At 55.4% G+C, this 18657-nt stretch overlaps 1 protein-coding gene across 1 annotated transcript in view; it reads right to left on the bottom strand.

The window, feature by feature from the left end:
• The window catches only part of PRKCA (protein kinase C alpha), a gene marked incomplete in the record, with an annotated part of 253925 nt that overhangs the window by 218016 nt on the left and 17252 nt on the right, over positions 1-18657 (bottom strand).

Genomic DNA, 18657 nt, shown 5'->3' with positions numbered 1-18657 from the left:
GACCCCAGCAGGGGGACAGACCCGGGAACCCCTCATAATGGGCACAGCGGGGGGTACAGACCCGGGAACTCAGCACAGGGATGGTGGGAACCCCTCATAATGGGCACAGCGGGTGTACAGACCCGGGAACTCAGCACAGGGATGGTGGGAACCCCTCATAATGGGCACAGCGGGTGTACAGACCCGGGAACTCAGCACAGGGATGGTGGGAACCCCTCATAATGGGGCACAGCGGGTGTACAGACCCGGGAACTCAGCACAGGGATGGTGAGAACCCCTCATAATGGGCACAGCGGGTGTACAGACCCGGGAACTCAGCACAGGGATGGTGGGAACCCCTCATAATGGGCACAGCGGGTGTACAGACCCGGGAACTCAGCACAGGGATGGTGGGAACCCCTCATAATGGGCACAGCGGGTGTACAGACCCGGGAACTCAGCACAGGGATGGTGGGAACTCCTCATAATGGGGCACAGCGGGTGTACAGACCCGGGAACTCAGCACAGGGATGGTGGGAACCCCTCATAATGGGGCACAGCGGGTGTACAGACCCGGGAACTCAGCACAGGGATGGTGGGAACCCCTCATAATGGGCACAGCGGGTGTACAGACCCGGGAACTCAGCACAGGGATGGTGGGAGCCCCTCATAATGGGCACAGCGGGGGTACAGACCCGGGAACCCCTCATAATGGGCACAGCGGGTGTACAGACCCAGGAACTCAGCACAGGGATGGTGGGAGCCCCTCATAATGGGCACAGCGGGGGTACAGACCCGGGAATCCCTCATAATGGGGCACAGCGAGTGTACAGACCCAGAAACTCAGCACAGGGATGGTAGGAACCCCTCATAATGGGCACAGCAGGTGTACAGACCCGGAAACTCAGCACAGGGATGGTGGGAACCCCTCATAATGGGGCACAGCGGGTGTACAGACACGGGAACTCAGCACAGGGATGGTGGGAACTCCTCATAATGGGCACAGCGGGGGGTACAGACCCGGGAACTCAGCACAGGGATGGTGGGAACCTCTCATAATGGGCACAGCGGGTGTACAGACCCGGGAACTCAGCACAGGGATGGTGGGAACTCCTCATAATGGGGCACAGCGGGGGGTACAGACCCGGGAACTCAGCACAGGGATGGTGGGAACTCCTCATAATGGGGCACAGCGGGTGTACAGACCCAGGAACTCAGCACAGGGATGGAGGGAACCCCTCATAATGGGGCACAGCGGGTGTACAGACCCGGGAACTCAGCACAGGGATGGTGGGAACCCCTCATAATGGGCACAGCGGGTGTACAGACTCGGGAACTCAGCACAGGGATGGTGGGAACTCCTCATAATGGGGCACAGCGGGTGTACAGACCCGGGAACTCAGCACAGGGATGGCGGGAACCCCTCATAATGGGCACAGCGGGTGTACAGACCCGGGAACTCAGCACAGGGATGGTGGGAACCCCTCATAATGGGCACAGTGGGTGTACAGACCCGGGAACTCAGCACAGGGATGGTGGGAACCCCTCATAATGGGCACAGCGGGTGTACAGACCCGGGAACTCAGCACAGGGATGGTGGGAACCCCTCATAATGGGCACAGCGGGGGGTACAGACCCGGGAACTCAGCACAGGGATGGTGGGAACTCCTCATAATGGGCACAGCGGGTGTACAGACCCGGGAACTCAGCACAGGGATGGTGGGAACCCCTCATAATGGGCACAGCGGGTGTACAGACCCGGGAACTCAGCACAGGGATGGTGGGAACCCCTCATAATGGGCACAGCGGGTGTACAGACCCGGGAACTCAGCACAGGGATGGTGGGAACTCCTCATAATGGGGCACAGCGGGGGGTACAGACCCGGGAACTCAGCACAGGGATGGTGGGAACCCCTCATAATGGGGCACAGCGGGTGTACAGACCCGGGAACTCAGCACAGGGATGGTGAGAACCCCTCATAATGGGGCACAGCGGGTGTACAGACCCGGGAACTCCTCATAATGGGGCACAGCGGGGGGTACAGTCCCGGGAACTCAGCACAGGGATGGTGGGAACCCCTCATAATGGGCACAGCGGGTGTACAGACCCGGGAACTCAGCACAGGGATGGTGAGAACCCCTCATAATGGGCACAGCGGGTGTACAGACCCGGGAACTCAGCACAGGGATGGTGGGAACCCCTCATAATGGGGCACAGCGGGTGTACAGACCCGGGAACTCAGCACAGGGATGGTGGGAGCCCCTCATAATGGGCACAGCGGGTGTACAGACCCGGGAACTCAGCACAGGGATGGTGGGAACCCCTCATAATGGGCACAGCGGGTGTACAGACCCGGGAACTCAGCACAGGGATGGTGGGAACCCCTCATAATGGGTACAGCGGGTGTACAGACCCGGGAACTCAGCACAGGGATGGTGGGAACCCCTCATAATGGGCACAGCGGGTGTACAGACCCGGGAACTTGGCACAGGGATGGTGGGAACCCCTCATAATGGGCACAGGGATGGTGGGAACCCCTCATAATGGGCACAGCGGGGGTACAGACCCGGGAACTCAGCACAGGGATGGTGGGAACCCCTCATAAATGGGGCACAGCGGGTGTACAGACCCGGGAACTCAGCACAGGGATGGTGGGAACCCCTCATAATGGGGCACAGCGGGTGTACAGACCCGGGAACTCAGCACAGGGATGGTGGGAACCCCTCATAATGGACACAGCGGGTGTACAGACCCGGGAACTCAGCACAGGGATGGTGGGAACCCCTCATAATGGGCACAGCGGGTGTACAGACCCGGGAACTCAGCACAGGGATGGTGGGAACCCCTCATAATGGGCACAGCAGGTGTACAGACTCGGGAACTCAGCACAGGGATGGTGGGAACCCCTCATAATGGGCACAGCGGGTGTACAGACCCAGGAACTCAGCACAGGGATGGTGGGAACCCCTCATAAATGGGGCACAGCGGGTGTACAGACCCGGGAACTCAGCACAGGGATGGTGGGAACCCCTCATAATGGGGCACAGCGGGTGTACAGACCCGGGAACTCAGCACAGGGATGGTGGGAACTCCTCATAATGGGGCACAGCGGGGGGTACAGACCCGGGAACTCAGCACAGGGATGGTGGGAACCCCTCATAATGGGGCACAGCGGGTGTACAGACCCGGGAACTCAGCACAGGGATGGTGAGAACCCCTCATAATGGGGCACAGCGGGTGTACAGACCCGGGAACTCCTCATAATGGGGCACAGCGGGGGGTACAGTCCCGGGAACTCAGCACAGGGATGGTGGGAACCCCTCATAATGGGCACAGCGGGTGTACAGACCCGGGAACTCAGCACAGGGATGGTGAGAACCCCTCATAATGGGCACAGCGGGTGTACAGACCCGGGAACTCAGCACAGGGATGGTGGGAACCCCTCATAATGGGGCACAGCGGGTGTACAGACCCGGGAACTCAGCACAGGGATGGTGGGAGCCCCTCATAATGGGCACAGCGGGTGTACAGACCCGGGAACTCAGCACAGGGATGGTGGGAACTCCTCATAATGGGGCACAGCGGGTGTACAGACCCAGGAAATCAGCACAGGGATGGTGGGAACCCCTCATAATGGGTACAGCGGGTGTACAGACCCGGGAACTCAGCACAGGGATGGTGGGAACCCCTCATAATGGGCACAGCGGGTGTACAGACCCGGGAACTTGGCACAGGGATGGTGGGAACCCCTCATAATGGGCACAGGGATGGTGGGAACCCCTCATAATGGGCACAGCGGGGGTACAGACCCGGGAACTCAGCACAGGGATGGTGGGAACCCCTCATAATGGGCACAGCGGGTGTACAGACCCGGGAACTCAGCACAGGGATGGTGGGAACCCCTCATAATGGGGCACAGCGGGTGTACAGACCCGGGAACTCAGCACAGGGATGGTGGGAACCCCTCATAATGGACACAGCGGGTGTACAGACCCGGGAACTCAGCACAGGGATGGTGGGAACCCCTCATAATGGGCACAGCGGGTGTACAGACCCGGGAACTCAGCACAGGGATGGTGGGAACCCCTCATAATGGGCACAGCAGGTGTACAGACTCGGGAACTCAGCACAGGGATGGTGGGAACTCCTCATAATGGGCACAGCGGGTGTACAGACCCGGGAACTCGGCACAGGAATGGTGGGAACCCCTCATAATGGGCACAGGGATGGTGGGAACCCCTCATAATGGGCACAGCGGGTGTACAGACCCAGGAACTCAGCACAGGGATGGTGGGAACCCCTCATAAATGGGGCACAGCGGGTGTACAGACCCGGGAACTCAGCACAGGGATGGTGGGAACTCCTCATAATGGGGCACAGCGGGGGGTACAGACCCGGGAACTCAGCACAGGGATGGTGGGAACCCCTCATAATGGGGCACAGCGGGTGTACAGACCCGGGAACTCAGCACAGGGATGGTGAGAACCCCTCATAATGGGGCACAGCGGGTGTACAGACCCGGGAACTCCTCATAATGGGGCACAGCGGGGGGTACAGTCCCGGGAACTCAGCACAGGGATGGTGGGAACCCCTCATAATGGGCACAGCGGGTGTACAGACCCGGGAACTCAGCACAGGGATGGTGAGAACCCCTCATAATGGGCACAGCGGGTGTACAGACCCGGGAACTCAGCACAGGGATGGTGGGAACCCCTCATAATGGGGCACAGCGGGTGTACAGACCCGGGAACTCAGCACAGGGATGGTGGGAGCCCCTCATAATGGGCACAGCGGGTGTACAGACCCGGGAACTCAGCACAGGGATGGTGGGAACTCCTCATAATGGGGCACAGCGGGTGTACAGACCCAGGAAATCAGCACAGGGATGGTGGGAACTCCTCATAATGGGGCACAGCGGGTGTACAGACCCGGGAACTCCTCATAATGGGGCACAGCGGGGGGTACAGTCCCGGGAACTCAGCACAGGGATGGTGGGAACCCCTCATAATGGGGCACAGCGGGTGTACAGACCCGGGAACTCAGCAAAGGGATGGTGAGAACCCCTCATAATGGGCACAGCGGGTGTACAGACCCGGGAACTCAGCACAGGGATGGTGGGAACCCCTCATAATGGGCACAGCGGGTGTACAGACCCGGGAACTCAGCACAGGGATGGTGGGAACCCCTCATAATGGGCACAGCGGGTGTACAGACCCGGGAACTCAGCACAGGGATGGTGGGAACCCCTCAATGGGCACAGCGGAGGGTACAGACCCGGGAACTCAGCACAGGGATGGTGGGAACCCCTCATAATGGGCACAGCGGGGGGAAAAGATTCTCCGGAGGCGGGAGCAGAGACACGGAAGTAGCGGTGTGGAGTGACATTTCCTCGCACACAGTGACTGTCTATTTATAACTCTCAGGTAAATATTGAGACAATAAAATACGACATTTACAGGAAAACATCATTAAACAAATGACATTTACAGATGGGGGATGGGAACACAACATGTAGAGTGATATCTCTCATGGCCGCCATCATTTCTGGTACCTGGAAGCCCCTCATGATGAACTCTATTTCTATGGCTGTCCTCTGATTGGCCCCCCAGATCTGAGAAGACGCAGCAGGTGTGTTCCCAGGTCCCTGAGCTCTCTGCAGCCCCGCCCACTGAAGCATGAGAGGGATGTTACACTGTCCAGAGTCATGTGACAGGAGTTTGCAGTCCCGTTCGATCCCACAATATAGAATGGATAGATGAGAGGGCGGTGCGTCCATAAAGGGCACACGGGTGCCGCCCCCCTCTCTCACCATAGATTCACGCATTTCATGAATCTATGGTCACTGCAGACACCCCCTATTTAGGTGTCCGGCCCCTTTTTGGGCGCCGGGCACATGAATTACAGCGGTGGGGGTGTGGGGGCGCCGGGCACATGAATTACAGCGGTGGGGGTGTTTTTTGGAAGCACCTGGAGTCCAAAAACGTGAGAAGCGGGCGCCATGCTGTGCGTTCACTTCTCACCCAGCTGTATGTTAGCAAAACAAAGGAATTTGCTATGCGAAGATTGAACCGCCTCTCAGCCAATCGGGTGCACCGGGTCGGTTACCTGTCACCTGATTGGCTGAGACGACAGGCACTGTGATTGGACACCTATCAGCCATTCAATCATAGCAGAGGATGAGAGTAGGAGCGGGCGGGAGAAAACATCGGAGCTGAGGATAGAAATGGAGGACACCACTCGCCGCCATCACCTGCTGCCCACCCGAGACACGGTAAGTGCCGCACAGCGAGGCTGCGTGTGATGGGCACAGCGAGGCTGCGTGTGATGGGCACAGCGAGGCTGCAATTGATGGGCACAGCGAGGCTGCAATTGATGGGCACAGCGAGGCTGCAATTGATGGGCACAGCGAGGCTGCAATTGATGGGCACAGCGAGGCTGCAATTGATGGGCACAGCGAGGCTGCAATTGATGGGCACAGCGAGGCTGCAATTGATGGGCACAGCGAGGCTGCAATTGATGGGCACAGCGAGGCTGCAATTGATGGGCACAGCGAGGCTGCAATTGATGGGCACAGCGAGGCTGCAATTGATGGGCACAGCGAGGCTGCAATTGATGGGCACAGCGAGGCTGCAATTGATGGGCACAGCGAGGCTGCAATTGATGGGCACAGCGAGGCTGCAATTGATGGGTGTTTGTTTTTTCAGAATTGTTCAGTTTGTTTGCGCCCCGCCAAAAATTTTGAGCACCAGCTGCCACTGTCAGAGGGTCTTTTTAGGTTGGTATGGTGGAAAATCCCTCCAATCAGTGTGCAGTACTGACCAGGAGGGGGAGCACTGTCCATTCCCTGCCAAGCAGCTCTCAGAAAACGACGTCCGAGGGTTTGTGAGGCTCCTGCTGGGGGTGGGGTGAAGGCAGGGACACACATCACGTTGGTCAGAATGGATTCCACCAAACAGACGGGAGGGGGTGTGGGGGAGATCCCCCCCCCCCCCCCCGAGAGGACCTTCTGACTTTACCCCAGCTGCAGTATTTTCTGGACACCGTTAACAGCCCACTGATGGACTTTCCTCAGTCCCCGGGAAGGAGGGATCGTGAAGCGTGAGGGATCGTGAAGCGTGAGGGATCGTGAAGCGTGAGGGATCGGGAAGCGTGAGGGATCGGGAAGCGTGAGGGATCGGGAAGGGTGAGGGATCGGGAAGGGTGAGGGATCTGGAAGGGTGAGGGATCGGGAAGGGTGAGGGATCGGGAAGCGTGAGGGATCGGGAAGGGTGAGGGATCTGGAAGGGTGAGGGATCGGGAAGCGTGAGGGATCGGGAAGCGTGAGGGATCGGGAAGGGTGAGGGATCGGGAAGGGTGAGGGATCGGCAAGGGTGAGGGATCGGCAAGGGTGAGGGATCAGAGGGGCTCATTTGGAAGGTTGGGTAATATTAGAAGACGGATCCTCCCGGCACAGGTGTGCCGGAGGTACCAAAGCCAAGACTGAGCTCCCCAGATTTCCATACATAATTGTTCACAGAGAGAAATGCGGAAGTCTGCGGATTTCCACACTGATTGGAGGCTGGCAGGAGACCAGAATCCCTCATAAAACTCAACTGTGGCGGGTTGGAGGTGCGGCACACCGGGGGAGGGGAGAAATGAGGATAAGAGGACCAACAGAACAGGTCATAACCCGTCCATGATGAGTCCCGATAATCCATTATACAGGTTCTCTCTACGTGTATTTTCTGCTTTTGTAAGAACAAAAAAGACTAAAAAAACGTATTCTGCTTATTTGTTGACATTTTTTTTTCCATTTTTAAATTAAAGAGAATCTCCTGAGATTACAGGATCATCTCCGAGATGTGTTCTTCAATCACCAGTCTCCAGTGCTCTCCGGTTGGGGGGTTTAGTTGTAGCTGAGGCACCTTTGTAATCACCCCCCCGTCCTTTGCTCCGGCACTAGGATGACTGGTGAAGGGGGTGATTACAAAAGTGCCTCAACTGCAACTAAACCCCCCAACCGGAAAGCACCGGAGACTGGGCAATGACCACACCGTCACCCCAACCGGAGACCGGGCACTGACAACACGACACCCCAACCGGAGACCGGGCAATGACTACACCGAAACCTCAACCAGAGACCGGGCAATGACTACACCGAAACCTCAACCAGAGACCGGGCACTGACCACACAACACCCCAACCCGAGACTGGGCACTGACACACCGACAGCCCAACCGGAGACCGGGCAATGACTACACCGAAACCTCAACCGGAGACCGGGCAATGACTACACCGAAACCCCAACCGGAGACCAGGCAATGACTACACCGAAACCTCAACTGGAGACCGGGCACTGACCACACAACACCCCAACCCAAGACCGGCAATGACACACCGACAGCCCAACTAGAGACTGGCAATGACCACACCGACACCCCAACCGGATACCGGGCAATTACTACACCGCCATCCGAACCAGAGATGGGTAATAATAAACACACCGACACCCCCAATGAATGAGTCAAGTCCATATTAATGGCCATGGGGAGGGAGGGGGAAACTCCATATTAATAACCATGGTTGTAGAATGGAATATCCTACTATAGATATGGTGGTCAGATATCCATTAATTATATGGTGTAGATCCATTCTTCTGTTCCAAACAAAGAGGCCCATCTCCCCCATTCAAACCACATGCATGATCTCCCCTAAATCAGAGCTAGATCTATCTACACCAACATGAAGCAGGCCACTGTCCTTCATACATGCTACCATAGGGCCAGTCTTCTCCGACCCAAAGGTGTGAACATTTCTCCCACCCAACCAGAACCCAACCTATCCCAGCCATAGTGAACTGTGCTGTAAATAGGAAGATATAGAAAATGAAGTCGCACTGTATTCGCTCTGCGTCTTGTAGAGCTGCTCCGTGTCATGAATCACGAACCTCAACCACCCTAGTCATGAAAATGATAAGACATTGAATTGGGATAGGTCTCTTCTCTCTGAAATATATCCAACGTTCTGAACTTCTACCAAATATACATTTCTAGGGTGATTGACAATGTAACACTATGTTGCCTCATCCATAGAGAAGATGATCGGAGAGCTGTGTGCTCCTCATCCATAGAGAAGATGATCGGAGAGCTGTGTGCTCCTCATCCACCAGCCGCCCTCCTCTGTCCCGTGTTTACATTGCACTGATGGTTCCCACATTCCAGCCTGAATTATTCATTCTTTCCAATTGGCCCGAAGAGGACCTCCATCTAACTCTCCCGGAACGAGGGAAGAAAGTGTATGACCGCTCAACCAACAACAGCTTTGTCATAAAATCCGTATTCCTCAGAATAATGCCCACAATGGAGACAGGAATGTGTCTGGTTCCTAGTGCCTGTTACACCATTAAAAAGCTGAATTAAGTCGGATACATTAGCCAACAAGTGAACATGTTGTCCCTAAAGTTGTGTTCAAAGCAGAAAAAAAATGGACAAGTGTAAGGACTGGAGAGATGTTGACAAGGACCAAATTGTGACTAGACTGGGTCAGAGCAACTCCAGAACTGCAGCTCTTGTGGGATGTTCCCGGTCTGCAGTGGTCAGGACCGACCAAAAGTGATCCAAGGAAGAAAAAACAGCCAACCGATAAGAGGATCATTGATGGCGGTGGGGAAGGGAGGGAAGGCTCATTGATGGCGGTGGGGAAGGGAGGGAAGGCTCATTGATGGCGGTGGGGAAGGGAGGGAAGGCTCATGGATGGCGGTGGGGAAGGGAGGGGAGGCTCATGGATGGCGGTGGGGAAGGGAGGGAAGGCTCATTGATGGCGGTGGGGAAGGGAGGGAAGGCTCATTGATGGCGGTGGGGAAGGGAGGGAAGGCTCATTGATGGCGGTGGGGAAGGGAGGGAAGGCTCATTGATGGCGGTGGGGAAGGGAGGGAAGGCTCAGTGATGGCGGTGGGGAAGGGAGGGAAGGCTCAGTGATGGCGGTGGGGAAGGGAGGGAAGGCTCATTGATGGCGGTGGGGAAGGGAGGGAAGGCTCATTGATGGCGGTGGGGAAGGGAGGGAAGGCTCATTGATGGCGGTGGGGAAGGGAGGGAAGGCTCAGTGATGGCGGTGGGGAAGGGAGGGAAGGCTCATTGATGGCGGTGGGGAAGGGAGGGAAGGCTCATTGATGGCGGTGGGGAAGGGAGGGAAGGCTCATTGATGGCGGTGGGGGAGGGAGGGAAGGCTCATTGATGGCGGTGGGGAAGGGAGGGAAGGCTCATTGATGGCGGTGGGGAAGGGAGGGAAGGCTCATTGATGGCGGTGGGGAAGGGAGGGAAGGCTCATTGATGGCGGTGGGGAAGGGAGGGAAGGCTCATTGATGGCGGTGGGGAAGGGAGGGAAGGCTCATTGATGGCGGTGGGGAAGGGAGGGAAGGCTCATTGATGGCGGTGGGGAAGGGAGGGAAGGCTCATTGATGGCGGTGGGGAAGGGAGGGAAGGCTCATTGATGGCGGTGGGGAAGGGAGGGAAGGCTCATTGATGGCGGTGGGGAAGGGAGGGAAGGCTCAGTGATGGCGGTGGGGAAGGGAGGGAAGGCTCATTGATGGCGGTGGGGAAGGGAGGGAAGGCTCATTGATGGCGGTGGGGAAGGGAGGGAAGGCTCATTGATGGCGGTGGGGAAGGGAGGGAAGGCTCATTGATGGCGGTGGGGAAGGGAGGGAAGGCTCATTGATGGCGGTGGGGAAGGGAGGGAAGGCTCATTGATGGCGGTGGGGAAGGGAGGGAAGGCTCAGTGATGGCGGTGGGGAAGGGAGGGAAGGCTCAGTGATGGCGGTGGGGAAGGGAGGGAAGGCTCAGTGATGGCGGTGGGGAGGGAAGGCTCAGTGATGGCGGTGGGGAGGGAAGGCTCAGTGATGGCGGTGGGGAGGGAAGGCTCAGTGATGGCGGTGGGGAGGGAAGACTCGTGGATGGCGGTGGGGAGGGAAGACTCGTGGATGGCGGTGGGGAGGGAAGACTCGTGGATGGCGGTGGGGAGGGAAGACTCGTGGATAGCGGTGGGGAGGGAAGACTCGTGGATGGAGGTGGGGAGGGAAGACTCGTGGATGGAGGTGGGGAGGGAAGACTCATGGATGGAGATGGGGAAGGAAGGCTCATTGATGGAGATGGGGAAGGAAGGCTCATTGATGGAGATGGGGGAAGGAAGGCTCCTTGATGGAGATGGGGAAGGAAGGCTCCTTGATGGAGATGGGGAAGGAAGGCTCATTGATGGAGATGGGGAAGGAAGGCTCATTGATGGAGATGGGGAAGGAAGGCTCATTGATGGAGATGGGGAAGGAAGGCTCCTTGATGGGGAAGGAAGGCTCCTTGATGGAGATGGGGAAGGAAGGCTCCTTGATGGAGGTGGGGAAGGAAGGCTGACCCGTGTAGTCCATTCCAATAGAAGAGCTACTGGTGCTATGGCTGGTAAAGGTAATGCTGGTTCTGATAGAAAGGTGTCAAAACACACAGAGCATCGCAGTTTTTTGTGTATGGGGCGGTCTATTTGCAGCCTGGTCAGGGTATCCATGCTGACCCGTGTCCACAGGCAAAAGCTCCTACAATGGGCATGTGAGGATCAGAAATGGACCACAAAGCCATGGAAAAAGGTGGCCTGGTCTGGTGAAATCATGAATTGTTTGAGGAACACAACGGGTGTGAAGTGTTGACTTGGCTTCCACATTCTCCAGATCTCAATCCAATGGACTGAATGGAGCATCTGTGGGATGTGCTGGAAAATCAAGTCCATGGAGGTCCCACCTCACAACTTACAGGACTTGTAGGATCTGCTACTGAGGGCTTGGTGCCAAATACCACAGCAATCCTTTAAAGGTCTAGTGGAGTCCATGTCTGGATGGGTTATGGTGGGGGGTGGGGGGTCATAATGTTGATCGGTGTATATGAAATGAACATAAAGAGAAAACAATGTAACAAAAAGAAGCCGACTTTAGTCAGAAGTATGAAACTAACAGTAAATGAGAGGAACATCCTGATAAGAAGTATGGGGGCCAAAAACCTGAAAAGTAAAGGATGAATGATAAATAATAAATGATGATGTAAAAGAAGTTAATAAATAATAGATAATAATTAGTAAGTAATCTTCTGGAGAGAAATTCCTCAGAATGTGGCAATCCTGTGAACGATCGTCTCCTGCTCGGCATGTTAATGATTAATGATCTCAGTAACACAAAGCCGGGATTTCAATCAGAGCAGAGAAGGGACTCCGGCTACGGCTCAGAGGCTCGGAGTCTCGGAGTCCTGCACGGTGTCCCAGCAACTGAGTGACAATACTGGCCGAAAAACTCAGCAGGAGGCGACTGCGTTCTCCCGCGGAGGCAATGGAGTCACGTCTACGCACATAGAGGCTGTTCTCACATATTTGGAGAATGTCATACAGGGACGTCACCATGTTCTGAAGAACGTTCCGTCTTACACGCTTCACACCTGAGCTAAGCGCTTTCCGGTCAATTTGCAAGCATTTTTTTTGCGCATTTGTTGTATAGAAGTACACATGCGCAACAGCTACACATGCGCAAAAACAGCTCATTTACTGGTATTATGGGGCCAAAAACAAAGCAACGCGGCTCAAGGCCTCATGAACACTGGATGATTGGCCTTCTCCACCTCTAGACGTCTTTCTTCCTGCCAGTTGCGTTTTGACAGATAAGAACGCGGGCAACACATTTAGGTGTGTTGGGCGCGTGACGCGTTTGGGCATAAAATGTATTTCAGTGGCCAGAATAAGAACTTATTCTGGAAATTGAAATGAAATTAACATTCATTCACTAAATGCAGTAGGTGACCTACGAGGAGGAACGCTCGCTCCGGGCACTGATTGGGTAAATACGGAGACGCTCCGCGCACATCTGTCGCATTTTATGTTCCCTGAAAGCAGAAAATTAAATCAGGTTCGCTGCGGCCAATCGCCCTGCCAGCAATGTCTGATCTTCTCCATCAATGTAAGCCGTTTAGGCCGGGATTACAGGGGAATTGTTGAAATGCATCAGAGGGAGAGCGGGGGGGGGGGAGCGAGCTGGGGGCACGCAGGATATTCGGACAGAGCTGATAGAAGACAAATATGGAGCACAGTGTGCCAGGCAGAGCATTCATTTCTTCCAACTTCTCTGCACACAAATTACAATCTCCGAGATTGGCTGCGTCCGAAGAGGGGCCCCCCCCCCATCTGGAGCAAGACTCAGCTTCCCCCGACTCTGGAGCAAGACTCCGCTTCCCCCGTCTTGGAGCAAGACTCCGCTTCCCCCCGTCTCGGAGGAAGACTCTGGAGCAAGACTCCGCTTCCCCCGACTCTGGAGCAAGACTCCGCTTCCCCCGTCTTGGAGCAAGACTCCGCTTCCCCCCGTCTCGGAGGAAGACTCTGGAGCAAGACTCCGCTTCCCCCGACTCTGGAGCAAGACTCCGCTTCCCCCGTCTTGGAGCAAGACTCCGCTTCCCCCCGTCTCGGAGGAAGACTCTGGAGCAAGACTCCGCTTCCCCCCGTCTTGGAGCAAGACTCCGCTTCCCCCCGTCTTGGAGCAAGACTCCGCTTCCCCCCGTCTTGGAGCAAGACTCCGCTTCCCCCCGTCTCGGAGGAAGACTCTGGAGCAAGACTCCGCTTCCCCCCCGTCTCGGAGGAAGACTCTGGAGCAAGACTCCGCTTCCCCCCGTCTCGGAGGAAGACTCTGGAGCAAGACTCCGCTTCCCCCCGTCTCGGAGAAAGACTCTGGAGCAAGACTCCGCTTCCCCCGTCTCGGAGGAAGACTCTGGAGCAAGACTCCGCTTCCCCCCGTCTCGGAGGAAGACTCTGGAGCAAGACTCCGCTTCCCCCCGTCTTGGAGCAAGACTCCGCTTCCCCCCCGTCTCGGAGGAAGACTCTGGAGCAAGACTCCGCTTCCCCCCCGTCTTGGAGCAAGACTCCGCTTCCCCCCCGTCTCGGAGGAAGACTCTGGAGCAAGACTCCGCTTCCCCCCGTCTCGGAGGAAGACTCTGGAGCAAGACTCCGCTTCCCCCCGTCTCGGAGGAAGACTCTGGAGCAAGACTCCGCTTCCCCCCGTCTTGGAGCAAGACTCCGCTTCCCCCCCGTCTCGGAGGAAGACTCTGGAGCAAGACTCCGCTTGCCCCCCGTCTTGGAGCAAGACTCCGCTTCCCCCCCGTCTCGGAGGAAGACTCTGGAGCAAGACTCCGCTTCCCCCCCGTCTTGGAGCAAGACTCCGCTTCCCCCCCGTCTTGGAGCAAGACTCCGCTTCCCCCCCGTCTCGGAGGAAGACTCTGGAGCAAGACTCCGCTTCCCCCCGTCTCGGAGGAAGACTCTGGAGCAAGACTCCGCTTGCCCCGTCTCGGAGGAAGACTCTGGAGCAAGACTCCGCTTGCCCCGTCTCGGAGGAAGACTCTGGAGCAAGACTCCGCTTGCCCCGTCTCGGAGGAAGACTCTGGAGCAAGACTCCGCTTGCCCCGTCTCGGAGGAAGACTCTGGAGCAAGACTCCGCTTGCCCCGTCTTGGAGGAAGACTCTGGAGCAAGACTATGCTTCCCCTGTCTTGGAGGAAGACTCTGGAGCAAGACTCCGCTTGCCCCGTCTTGGAGGAAGACTCTGGAGCAAGACTCCGCTTCCCCTGTCTTGGAGGAAGACTCCACCATTCAAGGCACAGCGTCTAAGTGACAGTTGGTCTTCACCAGACCCTCTGGTAGAAGTAGGCTGGAGACGTTTGTGGTCACACTTTTCTTTGCTGCTGAGGTCAAGGCCCTCAGGATCACCCCACCAGGGGGGAAAGCTACGCTGCGGAGATTCATATGGCTGGAGTCATGAAGGCCAAATAGGTAGTCCGGTCCACACACATGGCAGGCAGCAGTCTTGGCAGGGAGGGCAAAGAAAGGCAGCAGGTATTCGGGGTAATCCAGGTCAGACAAGTAATATAGCTCATTAGGTCTTAGGAAGTTGAGAAGAAGACACAGTACCACCAACCACTTCCAAAGCTGGGGCTTTAATTCCTTTCTGGTCCGGGGACACGACCAGTCCTGGAGGTAGTAGAGGTCCTCGGAATCCCGGGAATTCTGGAAGAACCATCAGGGATCCTATGAGGACTGTCAGAGGCTTTAACCCATCCAAAGCTCTACCAAGCCAATGAGGACACATTGTCACCTTCATACAGGAACTGATCCAGTGGAAAAGATATAAAGGTGAAGGACCTGCTCAAAAGAATTATTGGAAAGACCTCCACCAACACAAACACCACACTAACATGTTTCTCTCCACGCAGAGCTTCATCATGGAGCTTAAACCGGTTCAGCGACCTGAAACAATCACCGGGGTCACGTCTCCAGGTCACAAGTCCGGGTCTACAGAGGAGCAGATCACATTTCAGAGAGCTCTCGAATAATAGAGCAAGGAGGCATCATTTAGACTCATTAACACTCATTGGATATTATGCAACCACCAACGTCCCATTATATACTCCGAGCGTGTGAAAACGGCGTGCCGAGCTTCTGAAGCGACGACGCGTTCGCTGGCAAGAAGAGGCATGCCAAGCCATGGCCAAACATTTACCCCCGAGGCTGCCAGCCGAGGTGCCCAGCCCTGCAGAGAGAACTCCCAGCTCAGACTACAACCCAAAAAACAATGATGAATCCAGAGCCACGCCGCTGCCTAGGTGTGCGACTCTCCCAGGGGCGGAGCCAGACACCCTTCACAGGAAGTGCCAACATCTTGTCTATTAGAAAAACTACAAAGTGCCCCTTAAAGAACAAAAATACAGATAAGACCCCCAATCCCCCCCCCCCACACTGGGGATGTACACCCCCTATACACACTGCAGTGACGCAGAGCATCGCACCCACCAAAGACAATAAAGAGAGAAGAAGATTTGGTCCCATAAATCATATCCAAAAGGCAAAAAGGTGCAATCAGCCCATCCCCCTCCCCCGACGGTGGCTGCATCTGCTTCCTTCTTTCTGGTTTATTTCCCTTTATTCTCTCATAGCGATCCTGCCATTATCACACTTCCTGTCCTGGCCTTGGGTAGCAACACTCACTTATTGTACTAGGAGGGAGGGGGGGGGGGGGTTTTGTAGTTCACAGAAGCTGGGAAGGTGATAACATGGTGTAAGATTTCATTAGTGACAAGGACTCGGCATTTATGGCAGGATCAACGGGTGGTTTCTGTACTTGTAGAAAATGTTCTCAGCCTGAAATAAGAAAAGGAATGCAGAGGGGCTGTCTTTATATACAGCACAGGTCATGTGACCCTCAACATATAAATGTGGGAGGGGCTGTCTTTATATACAGCACAGGTCATGTGACCCTCAATATATAAATGTGGGAGGGGCTGTCTTTATATACGGCACAGGTCATGTCACCCCAATATATAAATGTGGGAGGGGCTGTCTTCATATACAGCACAGGTCATGTCACCCCCGATATATAAATGTGGGAGGGGCCGTCTTTATATACAGCACAGGTCATGTGACCCTCAATATATAAATGTGGGAGGGGCTGTCTGTACAAACTGCATGGGTCATGTGACACCCCCCCCCCCAAAGTCAGTATATTTAAATGTGGGAGGGGCTACCTGTATAAAAACATTGTGGTTCATATGACCCTCTATCATATCTCTTAGGGAGGGGGAGGGGGGATTGGGGTTATTTCAGGATAAGATGGAGAAGAGTAATGGCAGGAATACGCGATCAGAGGAATCAGGCGAAAATCTCCGTTCTGCAAACGATCCGCCGATTTTCTACTCGTTGATGCCCAGAAAGTAATACCCGAAATCGATATTGTGAACGAAAAAAATGATTAAAAAAAATTGTGTCTTATCATTTGTGAAGGAACGATATTCTATTGGTTGGTGTGAAGGTCGCCCCGTAGAACATTACCACGCATGAGCGCAACTAGTAGACAACTCCACTTGCACGTGAGACGTCAACACCGCGTATGAAATCGATCGCTCTAAAAAAAATTTGGGGTTGGTAAATGTTGGCAACGATTTTGACCAACAAACGCCGTTTCATTGGTCGGCGGTCGATCGATTTTCTAAATGTGTATTCCTGCTATAAGCCTGGAAGCAGTGAAGATTGTTCTGGATACATTGTATCTGGTGTATAGAGGATTCTGTATCTGTAGTATGAGGCTCACAGTGCCATTGTGTAATGCAGCCATGGGGGGGCGCTGTTACCTGGAAAGTAAGAAGTGACCCCCGGCTCCTGATGACAGATATAAGGAGGAAATCATCAATAATATGAAGGGAATTGCTGAGATTTCTGAAATGTGTCCACCCAACTCAACCTCTGAGAACATTCCTTCTATGACATCACAATGTCGCTCACACAGTCAGGTACGAAGCTGGGATGACGGCGCCCCCCCCCATGTACACAATATGAGCTCTGTGTGAGCGGCTCGGAGCTCAGGAAGCTGCTGATCTACAGACAAGCCGCACACTCTTACCAGCCCCCATATGGAAACATTTCCACCCTGAATAGGAGCTGTGTGCACCCAACGGGGGTCCTGCCCACTAAGACCACCGAGCAGAAACCCACCAATCAGAGGTCATCTCCTACTGCTCTGACTACTCTACCCTCACTACTGATTGGCTCCTGGAGTTGTGCATTACTTATGGTAAATATGTCTGTATGGGGGCCACACCACAGTATGCTGCTTATGGGTGCCCAACCTGTGCCCCCCCCCAGAACTACAAGTCCCATGATACACTGCAAGCCACTGACAGTTACAAGCATGAGGCAGAGGCGTGATGGGATTAGTAGTTTTGCAACAGCTGGGGGGGGGGGCCACAGGTTGGGCACCCATAGGCAGTGTACTGTGGTGTGGCCCTCCAGCTGTTGCAGAACTACAAATCCCATCACGCCTCTGCCTCATGCTTGTAACTGTCAGCGGCTTGCAGTGCCTCATGGGACTTGTAGTTCTGGAGGGCCCCAGGTTGGGCCCCCCTAGAGTCCATGTCAGTCTCCCCCGATCTCTCTGGATGCCACAGGATCCGGCGCTGCCCCACATCCACACTTGTCCTGAGACTCCAATTTTAGGTGGAGTCACCTTCTGCCTTCCTCACCTCGGGAAGTCTCACTCCTCCCGTTACATTCCTCATAACATTATAGGTATAATAAAGCCCCAGAAATAGGTGTCAGGTGATCTATACCTCCAATCACACGATGGATTTCAGTTGTGGGCGGAGAGAGTGCAGGGCTGGGACAAGGGGGTGGGCATGAGGGAATGGTAGCCCTGGGCGCAATGGTTTATTGCACGGATGAGGGCACCCCAACTCTAAGGGTAGCAGGCGGCACAGTTTGACATCTTGGGCACTGGATGACCTTGACCCGGCACTGAGTGAGTGCCACGGCGTGCGCTGCCCCTGCATACAGAGGAGAGGATCATCACCTATTAGATGTACAAATCACCAGGAGCAGCTTCAGCCATGGACACACCCAGAACCACAAACCCGAGTCTCCCGCAATCAGCTCCTTATTCTGCTTCCTCAACAGCTGGAGGGTGGCACAGCGCCCGAAGCCCAACACCCCCCATACCAAGTGTAACCGGAGAGATCTCCCCCCCCCCCCTCCACCACCACACCCCCCTGTCCCCGCCTGAGTTCATGTCTGCAAACGGCCCATTACCTCACCTGCCTCATTATTTCCATCACTCCACCATCAACCGCCAGAACCTCCTCCCAGAGATCAACGA

This window comes from Rana temporaria, chromosome 12 (assembly GCF_905171775.1).
Source record: "Rana temporaria chromosome 12, aRanTem1.1, whole genome shotgun sequence".
NCBI lineage: Eukaryota > Metazoa > Chordata > Amphibia > Anura > Ranidae > Rana > Rana temporaria.
This window is presented reverse-complemented; position numbering and strand designations above follow the sequence as displayed.